The sequence below is a fragment of the Acinonyx jubatus genome, chromosome X (assembly GCF_027475565.1).
Source record: "Acinonyx jubatus isolate Ajub_Pintada_27869175 chromosome X, VMU_Ajub_asm_v1.0, whole genome shotgun sequence".
Classification (NCBI taxonomy): Eukaryota; Metazoa; Chordata; class Mammalia; order Carnivora; family Felidae; genus Acinonyx; species Acinonyx jubatus.
This window is the reverse complement of record NC_069389.1, coordinates 11,742,107-11,755,348: the sequence shown is the minus strand read 5'-3', so window position 1 is coordinate 11,755,348 and position 13,242 is coordinate 11,742,107. Positions and strand designations below refer to the sequence as shown.

Below are 13,242 nucleotides of genomic sequence, written 5' to 3'. Positions count from 1 at the left end.
GAAATGGGTAAGACTCGGCAGTAATTGAATCCTTAGTTCTACAGGCAAGTCTCAGAGCCTGGGGAATTGAGAGTAACACAAAAGAATTAACTGGAATGTTACTGACTGAGCAGTATTTCGCCTAGTCTTATGTATTTTGTAGATTACATTGTTTTCTTCAGCTTTTTATTTTGAAAATGATTTGGATTTGTTTTGAATTAAATAGTGCTAAATTATTATGGATTTAGGAATTCCTGGCTGTGAACAGTCGAACATGAGCTTGAGTTTCTGTAGCTGTTGTTAGGACATGCATCTTCAGCAGGTGTGATATCGCCCCCAACAGGGGAAAATTGGTCCTTGGGTAAAAAAGTCTTAGTATCAGTCGTATCAAGTACAGATGTCCGTCCGTACAGTGACCAAACACACCTATGGTATGTCTGTAACAAAGATTGAACGCTAGGCTCAGGGGCGGCCACCTGGTGTATCAGTCTACTAATGTCTTTCTAAAGCAAGAAAGTCTCTCTAGCTTTCCAAGAAAAAAAAAAATCTTTCTAGCTTTCTGAACTCAAAATGCACTCAGGAGAGTTCCCAGCCATTCAGCCCCACCTCACTGACCGCAGCCCGCCCTCTGTATTTCCCTGCCAGATGGTAAGTAGAAATGAATCCGCTTCTGAGCCCAGGTGACGGCGAAAATTGGACTTGTTTCAAGCAAATAAGACTTTTCAAGGCTGATCACCTTTTTTAAGTCCATAAAACTCAGGAGTCCTTTAGATGTGTTGGGCCTCTGGAAGCTTCTCCCCCTGCCCCCAACGCCAGTGTTACTCCACGGATTTTAAAAATGTTTTCATTTTACTTTGAACCGTCACTATATTTGATAGTTACAAGAGGAGATTTGGGATTGTTGGAAAGAAGTCATATTCTTTAGGTTGTTCAGCTCTTTTAAAGAGCTTGCACACCAAGAATTCTTCAGGTGTCCCGGGGACGGTGGGGTTTTAAAATGTTCAAATTTACTGGTAACACATGAACCTAATTAGTGGGGCAGCGGAAGAAACTGTTTGAATTTGCAGGTGACAGAAGATATGTCCTTGCAAGTGGAAGAGGCAGCACTATATGTAACACCATTAGCAATTTTTCATATAGATCTGAGTTTCTTGTAAAAAGGGAAGGTATGGGGGCACCTGGGTGGCCCAGTTGGTTAAGCGTCCGACTTTAGCTCAGGTCATGATCTCACGGTCTGTGGGTTCGAGCCCTGCGTTGGGCTCTGTGCTGACATCTAGGAGCCTGGAGCCTGCTTCGGATTCTGTGTCTCCCTCTCTCTCTGCCCCTTCCCCACTCACGTTCTGTCTCTTTCTCTCTCAAAAATAAACATTAAAAATTTTTCTTAAAAAACTGAAGTTACATATATTGTGCTCAAACCCACCCAACCCCTCGCTAAATTAAATGTTTCTGATGTGAAGGAAAGCCACGCCTAGAGTAAACAAGTTTTGGCAGAGATGTGACTGGGTAATTTGAGGGATAAGGAGGTGTATCATGTTGGTTATTAGACTTTTCCTTTACCCCCTTTTTCTTCAGAGAAAATCTAAGAAGAATATATTTCTTAATGTTAATGCTCTTCTTATTTAAATTAAAATTCAGTACGGGGGGTGCCTGGGTGGCTCAGGAAGTCAAGTGTCTGACTTCGGCTCAGGTCATGATCTCGCATTTCACGAGTTTGAGCCCTGTGTTGGGCTCTGTGCTGACGGCTCAGAGCCTGGGGCCCGCTTCAGATTCTGTGTCTCCCTCTCTCTCTGCCCCTAACCCACTCGCATTCTGTCTCTGTCTCTCTCAAAAACAAACATTAAAAACAATTTTTTAATTAAGTAATAAATAAATAAAAATCCCAATTTGGACTTGTGGATAAACCTTTACTATAGGACCCTAAGAAAAAAAATAACAGTAATGGTGAATGTTGAACAAGTTCCATTATGGAACCCCTTTTAGGAACCAGCTGATAAAGACATTTTGTGGGACGAAAATACAGTATTTGGATGCATGAATGCTTCCATATAGAGCTTGACATAATAAGATCCTGAGCTGCCAGGCACATTGGCTGGAGGTCCTAGAGAAGTAGGGACACAAATGACAGTGACCTTGTTTCTGAGGACATTAAAAAAAATTTTTTTTAATGTTTATTCATCTTTGAAAGACAGAGAGCACAAGCAGGGGTAGGGCAGAGAGAGAGGGGGACACAGAATCTGAAGCAGGCTCCAGGCACTGAGCTGTCAGCACAGAGCCCAACGAGGGGCTTGAACCCACAAACGGTGAGATCATGACCTGAGCCAAAGCCAGACACTCAACTGACTGAGCCACCCAGGTGCCCCTGTTTCTGAGGACATTTTTAAGCATAACTCTTCCTACCACTTGGATGTGACTGAGAGGAGATGAAACGAGACATTTCTTTTGTGGCTTCTATGGTTAGTCCAGTTTTTTCTCTCTCTTGCCACTAGTTCTTATAATCTCTACCAAGATACTAGGACATGATAAACAAGACACCTTGAGGCCTCCCCCGCATCAGGAAAGCTTTGAGTGGTTTGTAATGTCCCAGTTGGTAAAGGATCTCCCTTGCCTCCTGTTGCAATGTAACTGTGTTTGACAATTCATTTACTTCATTGTGGCGAGCCTACTACATCTGGGCACTGATCTCAGTGCTGGAAATGCAACAGGAAAGAAGACCGTGTTTTGACTCTTGTGAACTTCTGTTCCAAGCATGGCGGGGAGAGGCAGGCAATAGCAAATCTCTAACATGTCAGGGGTAGTGCCGTGGAGAAAATCAAGCAGGAGGAGAGACAGAGTGATGGGCGGGGGAGACTTCTCTGATTCGATGTCACTTGTGCAGACCCCTGAAGGAAGTCAGGCAGGCAAAGGCAACCATTGGGCACTGACCATGGGGGAGGACAGGGAGGTGGCTTGGGTGTTTGGGTATCAGCCAGGGGACCAGTGTGGCTGCAGTAGGGGGAGTGGGGGCCACAGCCACAGGTGTTGTTGAGGTTGGAGAAGTAGCCGGGGCGGATCATAGAGGGTGTGGCTGTGTTCCAATGAAACTTTGTGGACACTGAAATTTGAATTGTAGATCATTTCCATGCATCATGAAATCATCTTTTCATTCGTTTCAACCATTTAAAATTGTAAAAAAGAATTCTTAGTTCACGGGCTATAGTAAAACAGGGTACAGGCTGGATTTGGCCCACAGGTCATAGTCTGTCAACCCTGATCTGTATCATTACATGATTTTATTGTCTGCATAGTCTGTGTTGGTACCTGACATTTTTTTCAGACTGTTTATTTTGAGAGAGAGAGAGACAGTACAAGCAGGGAGGGGCAGAGAGAGAATCCCAAGCAGGCCCCGTGCCGTCAACACTGAGCCCGATGTCTGGCTCGATCTCATGAACCGTGAGATCACGACCTGAGCCAAAACCAAGCGTCGGACACTTAACCGACTGAGCCCCCCAGGCGGCCCGGTACCTGACATTTTTCGTTTGTTTGCATATACGTTTATTACTTTGTCATCTTCCACTAGAAGGAAAGCTTTTTGAGAACAAGAACTTTTCTTTTTTTCTTTCTCTTTTCCTTTTGTTTTGTTTTGTCTTAAGGAGTTGCTTGCGCTCCCTGGTGTTGGTCCGCACTGCTGCTCCAGCCCCAGCTAGAGTCCCTCTCCCACTATGGCAGCCACTTGGATGCAGAGCACAGGGCGGCCAGCAGGAGGCAGCAGCTCACCGGCCTCTCCAGTCCTGCCTGCGGGCGCCCTGAGAACAGGAACTTTGCGTGGTCTACTTCAGTGTCCCAGTCACCTAGCACAAAGCCTGTAATAGAGTAGATACCAGAAAAAGTATGGACTGACTGATGGACAAGGCCTGTAGGATCTTGAGATACCCAGGTTATAAATTGTTGCATGAAGCAGTCTCCAACATCTGCTCTCACTGTGGCTTGTCTGATTTCAGTTTTTTACAATCTGAAGCGTTTCTGTTTGTTTGTTTGTTTGTTTGTTTGTTTGTTTTTGGTAGTCTCTATGCCCAACATGGGGCTTAAACTCATGACCCTGAGATTAAGAGTTGCCAGGAGTGCCTGGGTGGCTCAGTTAGTTGAGCGTCCGAGTCTTGATCTTGGTTCAGGTCATGATCTTGCGGTTTGTGAGATTGAGCCCCATGTCAGGCTCTGCACTGATAGCTCAGAGCCTACTTGGGATTCTCTGTCTTCCTCTCTCTGTCCCTCTCCTGTTCACTCGCTTGCTCCATCTCTCTCCCTCTCAAAATAAATAAATAAACTTTAAAAAAAGGTTGCATGCTGGGGAGCCGGGGTGGCTCGGTTGGTTAAGCGTCCAACTTCAGGTCATGATCTCACCGTTCGTGGGTTTGAGCCCAGTGTCAGTGTAGAGCCTGCTTAGGATTCTGTCTCTCTCCCTCTCTCTCTGCCCCTCCCCTGCTTGTGCTCTCTGTCTGCCACTCCCCTGCTTGTGCTTGCTCGCGCTCTCTCAAATAAAAAGTAAACTTAAAAAAAAAGTCACGAGCTCTACTGATTGAGCCAGCCAGGCGTCCCCTGAAGCATTTTTGATAAGACAGCATATTCACCCTGTGCTGTTTTCCTCGGGGTGAGAGAGGGTTCACGTATTGCTAGGAAAGAATCCTGCAGTGTCCTTTTAGCCACAAGCCCTTCTATAAGGTGCTCACTCCTAGGAGCCAGTTATAGAAGACGTCACCTCCGCCCATATTCTAGCCTGCTGGTCACAGAACGGGAGATGGGCAAAGTAGTGTGGGGCCACATGGGTAAAACATGGACGCCGTGATGATTTCTTTCATCTTTGAGATCCCTGAGAAGTGCTGTCTGTGTTTTCATCTGGTGATTTGTGGTTTGTGGACACGTGCTAGATTATGGCAAAATACTCCGGCCAGATACTTTTCAGTCAACCTAGGCCATGCTGTGCCGCAGTAACAAGCAACCCCCAGACTTTGGTGGCTCATAAACAACTGAGACTTACTTATGGCTCATACCACACGGCCGTCCCAGCTAGTTCAGGGTCAGCTTCACTTCGGGATGAAGCTGGCTGAGCATCCACATCTTGAACGTCATTAGTCACTGAGACAGAGGGCCAGAGAGCCCTGGAGAGTCTTCTCCTGGCAATTAAATGCTCTGGCCAGGAAGTGACCTGTTACCGCTTCTGGTCACAGCCCCCTGACCGACTGTTCCATCCAACCACAGGGGAGCAGGAGATGCCATCCTTCCATGTGCTCTGCAGATAGAAAGCTGGAAATATTTGGCGAAGGGTATTAATGACTAACATACCTGTGATTGCTTCTCAATGTTTCTGAACTTATCTGTGAGGTGGCAGACAACCATGGTTGGATACTGGGGTAGAATCGGGGAAGGAAGACCCTTAAGTTTATTTCTGCTGTTCAGGAGTAGGCTCCTTTTCCCTGGAAAAAGGAAGGCTATCCATGCAGCTCAGTAGATATTTGTGGAATGTCTACCACGTGCCAGGCACATGAGTGGAAATGACATTTTTATAAAATAAAGATGTCTTAGTTATTTTCATGTCTTACCAACAGCCAAGAGGTTCATTTTGGCCTGTGGGAAGGATCATTTTAAAACCTGGAGCTTTAATAATGTAAATTTTCATGAGTCATTTTTTTTGGTCATTCGTTGTTACCTAAATAACTATAACAATCACGTGTTGGAGAAAAGTACTGCTTTCCTGAAATCTAGGTTTGGCCAAAGTTGATTCTGGAGAGAGATCATGACATTTGTGGAATATTGCCAGGGCGAATATTTTGTTGTTGCTTATGGTTCCATTCTGGAGAGAGTTAAGAAGGGTGTAATTTTGACTGAATGAATGCCCTGAATTCTTTCTAAATTAAGATCTCCTCAAAAAGAACAGAGTGGGATGAAAAAGTAAAAGCAGCCTTTGCCATGGTGTGCTTGGTTCACAATTACAACATCACCGCAAGACTGGGGATCCTTGGGCATCTTAGTGCAGAGGATATTGGCGAGGAAGAGAAGGAGAGCCATGGAATGTTGATATGGGACCGCTGCATCTTTGGAAGAAAGGAAAAGGGGGCATACTGGGCTGGAAGAAAGGAAAAGGCGGCCAGCAGTACGGTGGGGCCGCCTGGCCAAAAGGACACGAGGTTTTGCATAAAGATCTTGTGCCTGTCCGATGCATTGTGTCACACTTAGGCTGAAATAGGGCTCTAGCAGTTAACTGTCACTGCCATAATGCTGTGTAACAGACCAAATTTCGCTCTGTGTAACAGACCGAATTACTGGCTTCAAATGTCAGTAACCTCTTCTCACTCATGTTGCTGTGGGTCAGCTGGGAGTCACAATCAAGGCTCAAGCCATCGGTTGAATATGGGTCTGCCCCACATGCCTCTCATCCTCCTTGGATCAGCGGGTTAGCAGAAGCAGGTAGTTGTAATGGCAGAAACGTAGCAGTGTGCCCTCCTGAGTACATTTCAGTACTCTGTGTCATGTCTTGTAATATCCCATTGGCCAAAGTAAGTCTCATGGCCCAATATCAATAGGACTTAGAAAGGTATTCCCCCCTTTTGGGGGGCAGCTGTGCAATTGTTTTTAGCCAATGACCTAATTACCATGAAGGCTTTGAGTTGTTTCCTCATGCACTGGGCCCTTGAGCTTTGAGATCAGTGATAAAGAAACTATAACAGGAATATATACTCTTGGGATTATTCAGAGCACCCTTTGAGCTTTGCCATCTAAGCCCATCCCACACGAATCTGCCTCACGTTTCCCCATCACAGATGTATCAGATGGGAGCAGAGGCATTTGATTAGAGCGTGGATTTAAAACATATGAAGGGGGCATAAACATCTCCCCAAATGCTAAACCATTTGGCTGGGGAGAAAACCACCAACAGTAGTCATCAAATTGGAGGATGTGGAGGTCCCAGGCATCTTAGCCCTCCAGTATCCCCTTAAAATACCCAAATGGCTATGTACACACACAGAAATGCATGCGCGCATGTGCGTGCACGTGAGCGCACACGCACACACGATTTCCTTGCATTTGCAATTCCTTTCCTTAGTCAAGTTTAATTAAACACCCTAGGTTTCTCATATGTATGCATTTCAATACAGAACTGTGTAAGCGAGAGAGCCACCGGGAGCATGAGGCCCCCAGATGGCCAGGTTCCTCGATTTCAGAGAAGCAGGACCAGGCCCTTGGCTGGCTCCCTCTGAGAAACCCCAGCAGTAATTACTAGCAAGCATGCATTCTTCTCCCTGCCCTCAGTTGATGCGCCCTATTCTAGTAGGTACCATCTGTTCCAGGTAAGGCCAGACCATCATAACAGAATGCAAAGGGTTAAGAAGTGGGTTGTTTCTCATCTGTCTATAAAGACATATGTAAAGCCTGAACAGATTACTTTGAAATTGGCCTTTCATCTGAAAATACCTTCAAGAAGTGTTAGGAAGAAGAAGGAGAAGGAGAAGAAGGAGAGGAAGGGGGAGGAGGAGGAGGAGGAGGAGGAGGTGGAGGAGGAGAAGTTTGTCCTTGATTTACCCTGGAAAGGTTTTTCTCTTTTAAATTTTTATTTACTATGATTGAAGTTTCCCCGTCTTGTTCTTTTCAAATTCCCCTCTCTGGTTACTCAGGGAAATCAAAGCCATAAAACACAGACCCCTGCACTGCAGCACAGGACCTGATGCCCCACCCCTGAGAAAAGGAAGAAAAGAAGTTAACTTTACTGAGTGCTGACTCCATGCCTGACCCTTTCCCACATATGACCTCGTGTGATCTCCACATCAGCTCTCTGAGTTGAGCACGATTAGCCTTGCCATCTATAAACGAGGAAGCCAAGCCTTAGAGAAGGAATAATTGACCCTCAGTCAAATAGCTAAAAAGGAGCAGTGCCTTGATTCAAAGGCAGCCTACTCTATTTTTTGAAGTATTTTTCCCTTTTGGTGTGCTTTTCTATGAATTTTAACACATGTATAGATTTGTGTAACCCCCACCATACTCGGGATAGGGAAACATTCATTTAGCCTATCCTTTTATAGTCATACCCTCCCCCCAACCTCTGATCTTTTCTCCATGACTATCATTTTGGTTTTTTGAGAACATCATAAATGGAGTCCTCCAGTAACTAACCTTCTGAGATTGGCTTCTTCCACTGCTGATGCCCTACAGATCCATCCAAGGTGCTGCATGGACCAGATCATTGTGTTTTCTTGCTAAGTGGTATTTCACAGGATGGATGGAACCATTTGTTTAACCACTCACCCATTGAAAGACTTATGGGTTCTTTCCAGTTTGGGGATTCTTTTTTTTTTTTTTAACTTTTAAAAATATTTATTTATTTTTGAGAGACAGAGACAGAGCACCAGTGGGGGAGGAACAGAGAGAGAGAGGGAGACACAGAATCTGAAACAGGCTCCAGGCTCTGAGCTGTCAGCACAGAGCCGACACGGGGCTCGAACTTACCAACCATGAGATCACAACCTGACCTGAAATCGGACATTCAACCGACTGAGCCACCCAGGCGCCCCTCTAGCTTGGGGACTGTTATGAAGAAAGCTATTATAAACATTAGTGTAAAGAGTTGTATGTGAACCCTAAGTCCTCCTTTATCAAGAGCAAATTCCCAGGAGTGTGACTGCTCAATCATATGGTGAGTGTATGTTGAACTTTGTCAGAAATGGCCAACATGTTTTCCAGAGTGCTCTCCCATTCAAAACCGGTCTCGAACAATTCACATCCATGTGGTCCCCTCTCCAGTTAGCTGTGGTCTATGATGTCAGGCAAAGCTTCCTGTCAGGGGATGTTATTTTCACTTGGGAGCTACGGGAAGCAGAGTCGGAAAACTTCATTTGGACTCAGCAGTCTAACATGGCCTGGGTAGATTCCTTGACACATGGGAGAGCGAGAACAGGGATTGAGGGGGCAGGGGAAACAATATTTGTGGAGGACAGCTGGGAATATGACTGTGCAACACAGAACCCAAACCAGGAAAATTCTGGGGGTTTTGGCTAAGCCTTAAACATTTCGTTAGAGATGAAATGCAAAATGCTCTCTCAGCAAAACAGAAGTTCCTAAGAGGTGGAGGGAGCACAGAATTATTTGCATTGCAACCTGATCCACTTCCCCAAACCTACTGCAGAGGGAAGGTGCTGACTGCTGTGATGCCTCTGAACTCCAGTTCTATTACTGTGGCCCCAGGCAACACTTGTAAATCCCTAAGCAAAGTCTTGTGAAATGTGGTCTCTGCATAGCTCACCCAGAAGCTTCTGGATTTTCCCAAGATATAAATCCTATTCACTCCACCTCCTTATTACCACACTTCCTGAACACATTGCCAACATGGTGGACAAAATAGCATCAACAGTTTTTAAAAGGCTGGGAATCATAGACTCAACGCTGTCAAGAGGTCCAGAGAGGAATTTTGCAGAGCTGGTCTGTTTCCATATCTAGAACAGGATTCTTAATAGCATGGGACTAGATGGCCTAAGAAAAGCTTTTCATGGCTCTTTGAGGCAAGCAGTCAAGGGCTCCACTCCGAAATTCCTCACTGAACGTCTGAGAGCTCGGAGCCAGGATCTGAGCCTGGCTGTGGACCCCAAGCCATATTCCTCCTACCCAGGCATCCATGTTTATACTCCTCATTGATATTTTCTTTCAAATACTTTTATGGACCACCTTGTGAAAAGATTGCAATGTACACCTCCCTGTTGAATTCCAGTAAGTTAAAGCACTACCTATTATTTTTTATTCTGTTTTGAGAAATGGGTTGTTTTGAGTCCTTGGGAGTTTGAGAAGCAATTTACTATGTCATTTAGGATCGTCTCAGGCAGGAAAGGCAGCTGACTGCACGCTCTTTTGTCTGGAAAGGGTTATCATTGGTCTTCAATCTTGAAAAAGTCATACAGGTTGGGGCTGGTAGTCAGATGACTTAAGAAAGGCTTTGGAAATCCAGTTAATCAAGATACTTAGGCAAATACTTTGAGTCCAAGGTGTAACCCAGAAGAGCTTAAAGAGTAGGATTATTTCTCATCGTGCATCTACCATTTATTCCCTACTGCATGGACTTGTACTTACTTACCTCAGGCACTAACCAGAGTCCTTGGACTTAAACCAGCATGCACCATCCTCCAAATGAGTGGTTGTCATTAAAATCACTTGGGAAGATTTTTAAAATAAATTTTATTTTGAACTACTCGGAGATTTACAGAAAAGTTTCAACGATAGTAAAGAGAGTTCCTAGGTACTCCCACCCAGCTTCCCCTAAGACTAGCAAACACTCAGGAAGTTTTCTTTAAAAAAATTCCTGATGGCAAAGCTGCGGCCCAGACCCATAAAATGAGAATCTCTGAGGATGGGATCCCAAAGCATCAGTATTTCTTTGAAGCTTCTTCCCAGGTAGGTTCAAGGCGAAGCCGAGGTTGAGAACCTCTGTTCCCAACCCTTACTTCTCCAAGTGTGGTCAGCCAACCAACAGTATCGCCATCACCCCGGAGCTTGTTAGAAATGCAGCATCCTAGGGGCGCCTGGGTGGCTCAGTCAGTTAAGCGTCTGACTTCGGCTCAGGTCATGATCTCACGGGTTGTGAACTTGAGCCCCACATGAGGCTCTCCACATTCAGCGCAGAGCCTCCTTCCTGCTTTGGATCCTGTCTCCCTCTCTCTCTGCCCCTCCCCCGCTCATGTGTGTGCTCTCTCTCAAAAATAAACAAACATTAAAAAAGCCTCCTAGGTTTCACCCCAAACCTCCTGCATCAGAATCTGCATTCTAACCAGAGGGCCCGGTGATTCATGCACACATTGTTTTGAGAAGCACTACTCTATACAAAACATTAAACAGACCACACAAGCCTAGGCTGAATTGGTATTTGTCAAAGGCATGTGTGTATTTATTACTCGTAAATTTCCTCATCAGATATGTGCTAAGTGCTTATTATGTAAAAAGGATGAAGCAGACATGTTCTACCCACAAAGAGATCACATTCTCGTAAGGGAAATGCAATGTGTTCCTAAATGATATCGTCTAACTTAGGCACATCATAGCTTGATCGAACAAGCGGCACTGGCTTTGGACTTGCAGAGAGGACACCCGGAGGAAGACACTTATAGGTGAGGTAGTTTGAACAAGTGAACAATCTCTGGGTTAGATTTTCTATAGCGTGCAATGAATCATTTTTTTCCACTTATTTAATACCTTTGTATGTAGCTCTTACCATTGCTATATAAATAAGACCCATCATCACTGCTGCCCTTACAACCCGGTGAGGAAGACCAACACTAAGCAAGTAAGGACACAAATGATTCATTAGTGTCAGTGGTGGTAGGTGCTGGGAAGGAGAAAAATGGGGTGCTGTGAATCCATGCGACTTAGGGACGGGACCCAGGCAGGGGTGGGAGCTGTGGGGGAGCCTCTTTTCCCTGAGTAGGTAACATCTGGCCAAGAAGGGTTCCACTGGACAGGGAGGGAGGGCGCCAAGCAGAGGGGGCGGCATGGACCACGGCAAGAGCAAGAACAAAAGAGCAAACCCGCGGAATGGATGCTTACTAATACTCGGCTCTCTGGTGTTTCCCACTGCCTCCTGAACTGGTACAAGTAGCCTGGCCTTCGAGCTTCCAGTCCTTCTTCTTTTTGGTTTTAAATAATTATAGCGATACACAATCTACATACCATAAAAGTTACCCATGCACCTGTTTTAAGTCATTTGATAATTTTTAGCAACTTACTGAGTTGAGCAGCCATCATCTACGTAAGATCCCTTGTGCCCCCTTTTACAGTTAACCCTCGTTTCCATCCCAGCCCCAGGTGGCCAGTCATCTACTTTCTGTCTCTTGGGAACGACCTAGGAGTGCGATGGGTTGGTCATATGGTAAATTTATGTTTAACTTTTTAAAGAACTGCTGAATCCTATCAACAGTGTAAGAGGGTTCCCACTGCTCCGCCTCCCCAACAACACTTGGTGTATTGTCAGTCTTTTTGACTGTAGCCATCCACATGGATGTGACGTGGTACCTCATTGTACCAACCTCTCCCTCATCTTATGTGCCAGTCTTCCCACTCTTAAACTTGGCTCTGTGCCCACGGTGGCCCTCCCACTGATCTTTGCACTGTGGCTCCTTGATATCCCCCAATCATGCCTTTGTTTACTCTTTGAGTATGTTCCTTGACTAGATATTTTTGAGGAGGAGAGGGGACAGAGATTTAGAATTTAACTTAGTAGGCATCCACGAGGCCTTTGATTTCCCCACAACGTGGACTCTTCCAAGTTCCTCCTACAAACCCAGCCGCCATACTTTTCCGAACATCTTGCCTGCCATTTCAGTCAACCTTGGCCCAGGTTACTGACCAAGCCCGAGCTGTGGAGATGTTCATGCTTCCTCATGGGAGAGTGCCATGTGAACTTGGGGGTTAACAAGAGGAGAAATGGCTACCTTCCTATTGTAGTGCAGAAAACAGTGTACATTCAAATAAGAGTAAAATCTTGTTACAAAGACTTTAAGTCTCACATCTTCGAAACTGGCTTGTGGTGGCCAGGACATCAGAGAATGATTTGTTATCTAGGAGTGAAATTGCTAATAGTATTGGATTAATTATCACACACACACAAAGGTGCTACTGTAACAAAAAGCAGAGATCTGGTAACCCTGCTTCACTTCCTTCCTCTTGCTGAGTACTTTCTAATTATTTTAGTTTTGATTAGGGGTTCCACTAGAAAAGAGGGAAAAATCATGATTAACATACTTGACAAATGTTTGGTACTTAAAACCACTGAAACCAATGGCTTATGTATACATTTGGGATTATATTCACACCTTGTGATTTTAATTTTTGTCTTACCCAAGCAGATAACAACATTAATTACACAAAAATCAACTAGTGCAGAAAGTCTATTGGAAACCAACAGCCAGCCAGCCATTTTTGACCCTTTGTAGACGTATCCCCCGATGAATTGTCAGGTGTCTGCTTACGTTGAGTTGTATTTATGTATAGTATTTCCGCTTGCAATAGCAAAATGACTGTCTGCAATATCTCAGCTATTTCAAACTAGATTTTAAATTATGAGGCTTGAAGTATGCTTAAATAACTCTGAGTACTTGAGTAAACACTGCATGTTTTATGATGAGGCAAGTCCTATGAGCCGTTTCAGTACCTTTAATTCAATCCAGAGATTTGATATTTTCTCCTGAGTTCTCAGTTGGATAGTTTAAAAACATTTCTGAGATTGAATTGAAATCTGTAAGAACTGTGAAAACGTACATC

General features: G+C 44.8%; 1 protein-coding gene across 2 annotated transcripts in view; it reads left to right on the top strand.

Annotated features, from left to right (window-relative positions):
* VEGFD (vascular endothelial growth factor D) overlaps positions 1-13,242 on the top strand; it is a 35,226-nt gene that overhangs the window by 1,458 nt on the left and 20,526 nt on the right. The window lies entirely within an intron of this gene.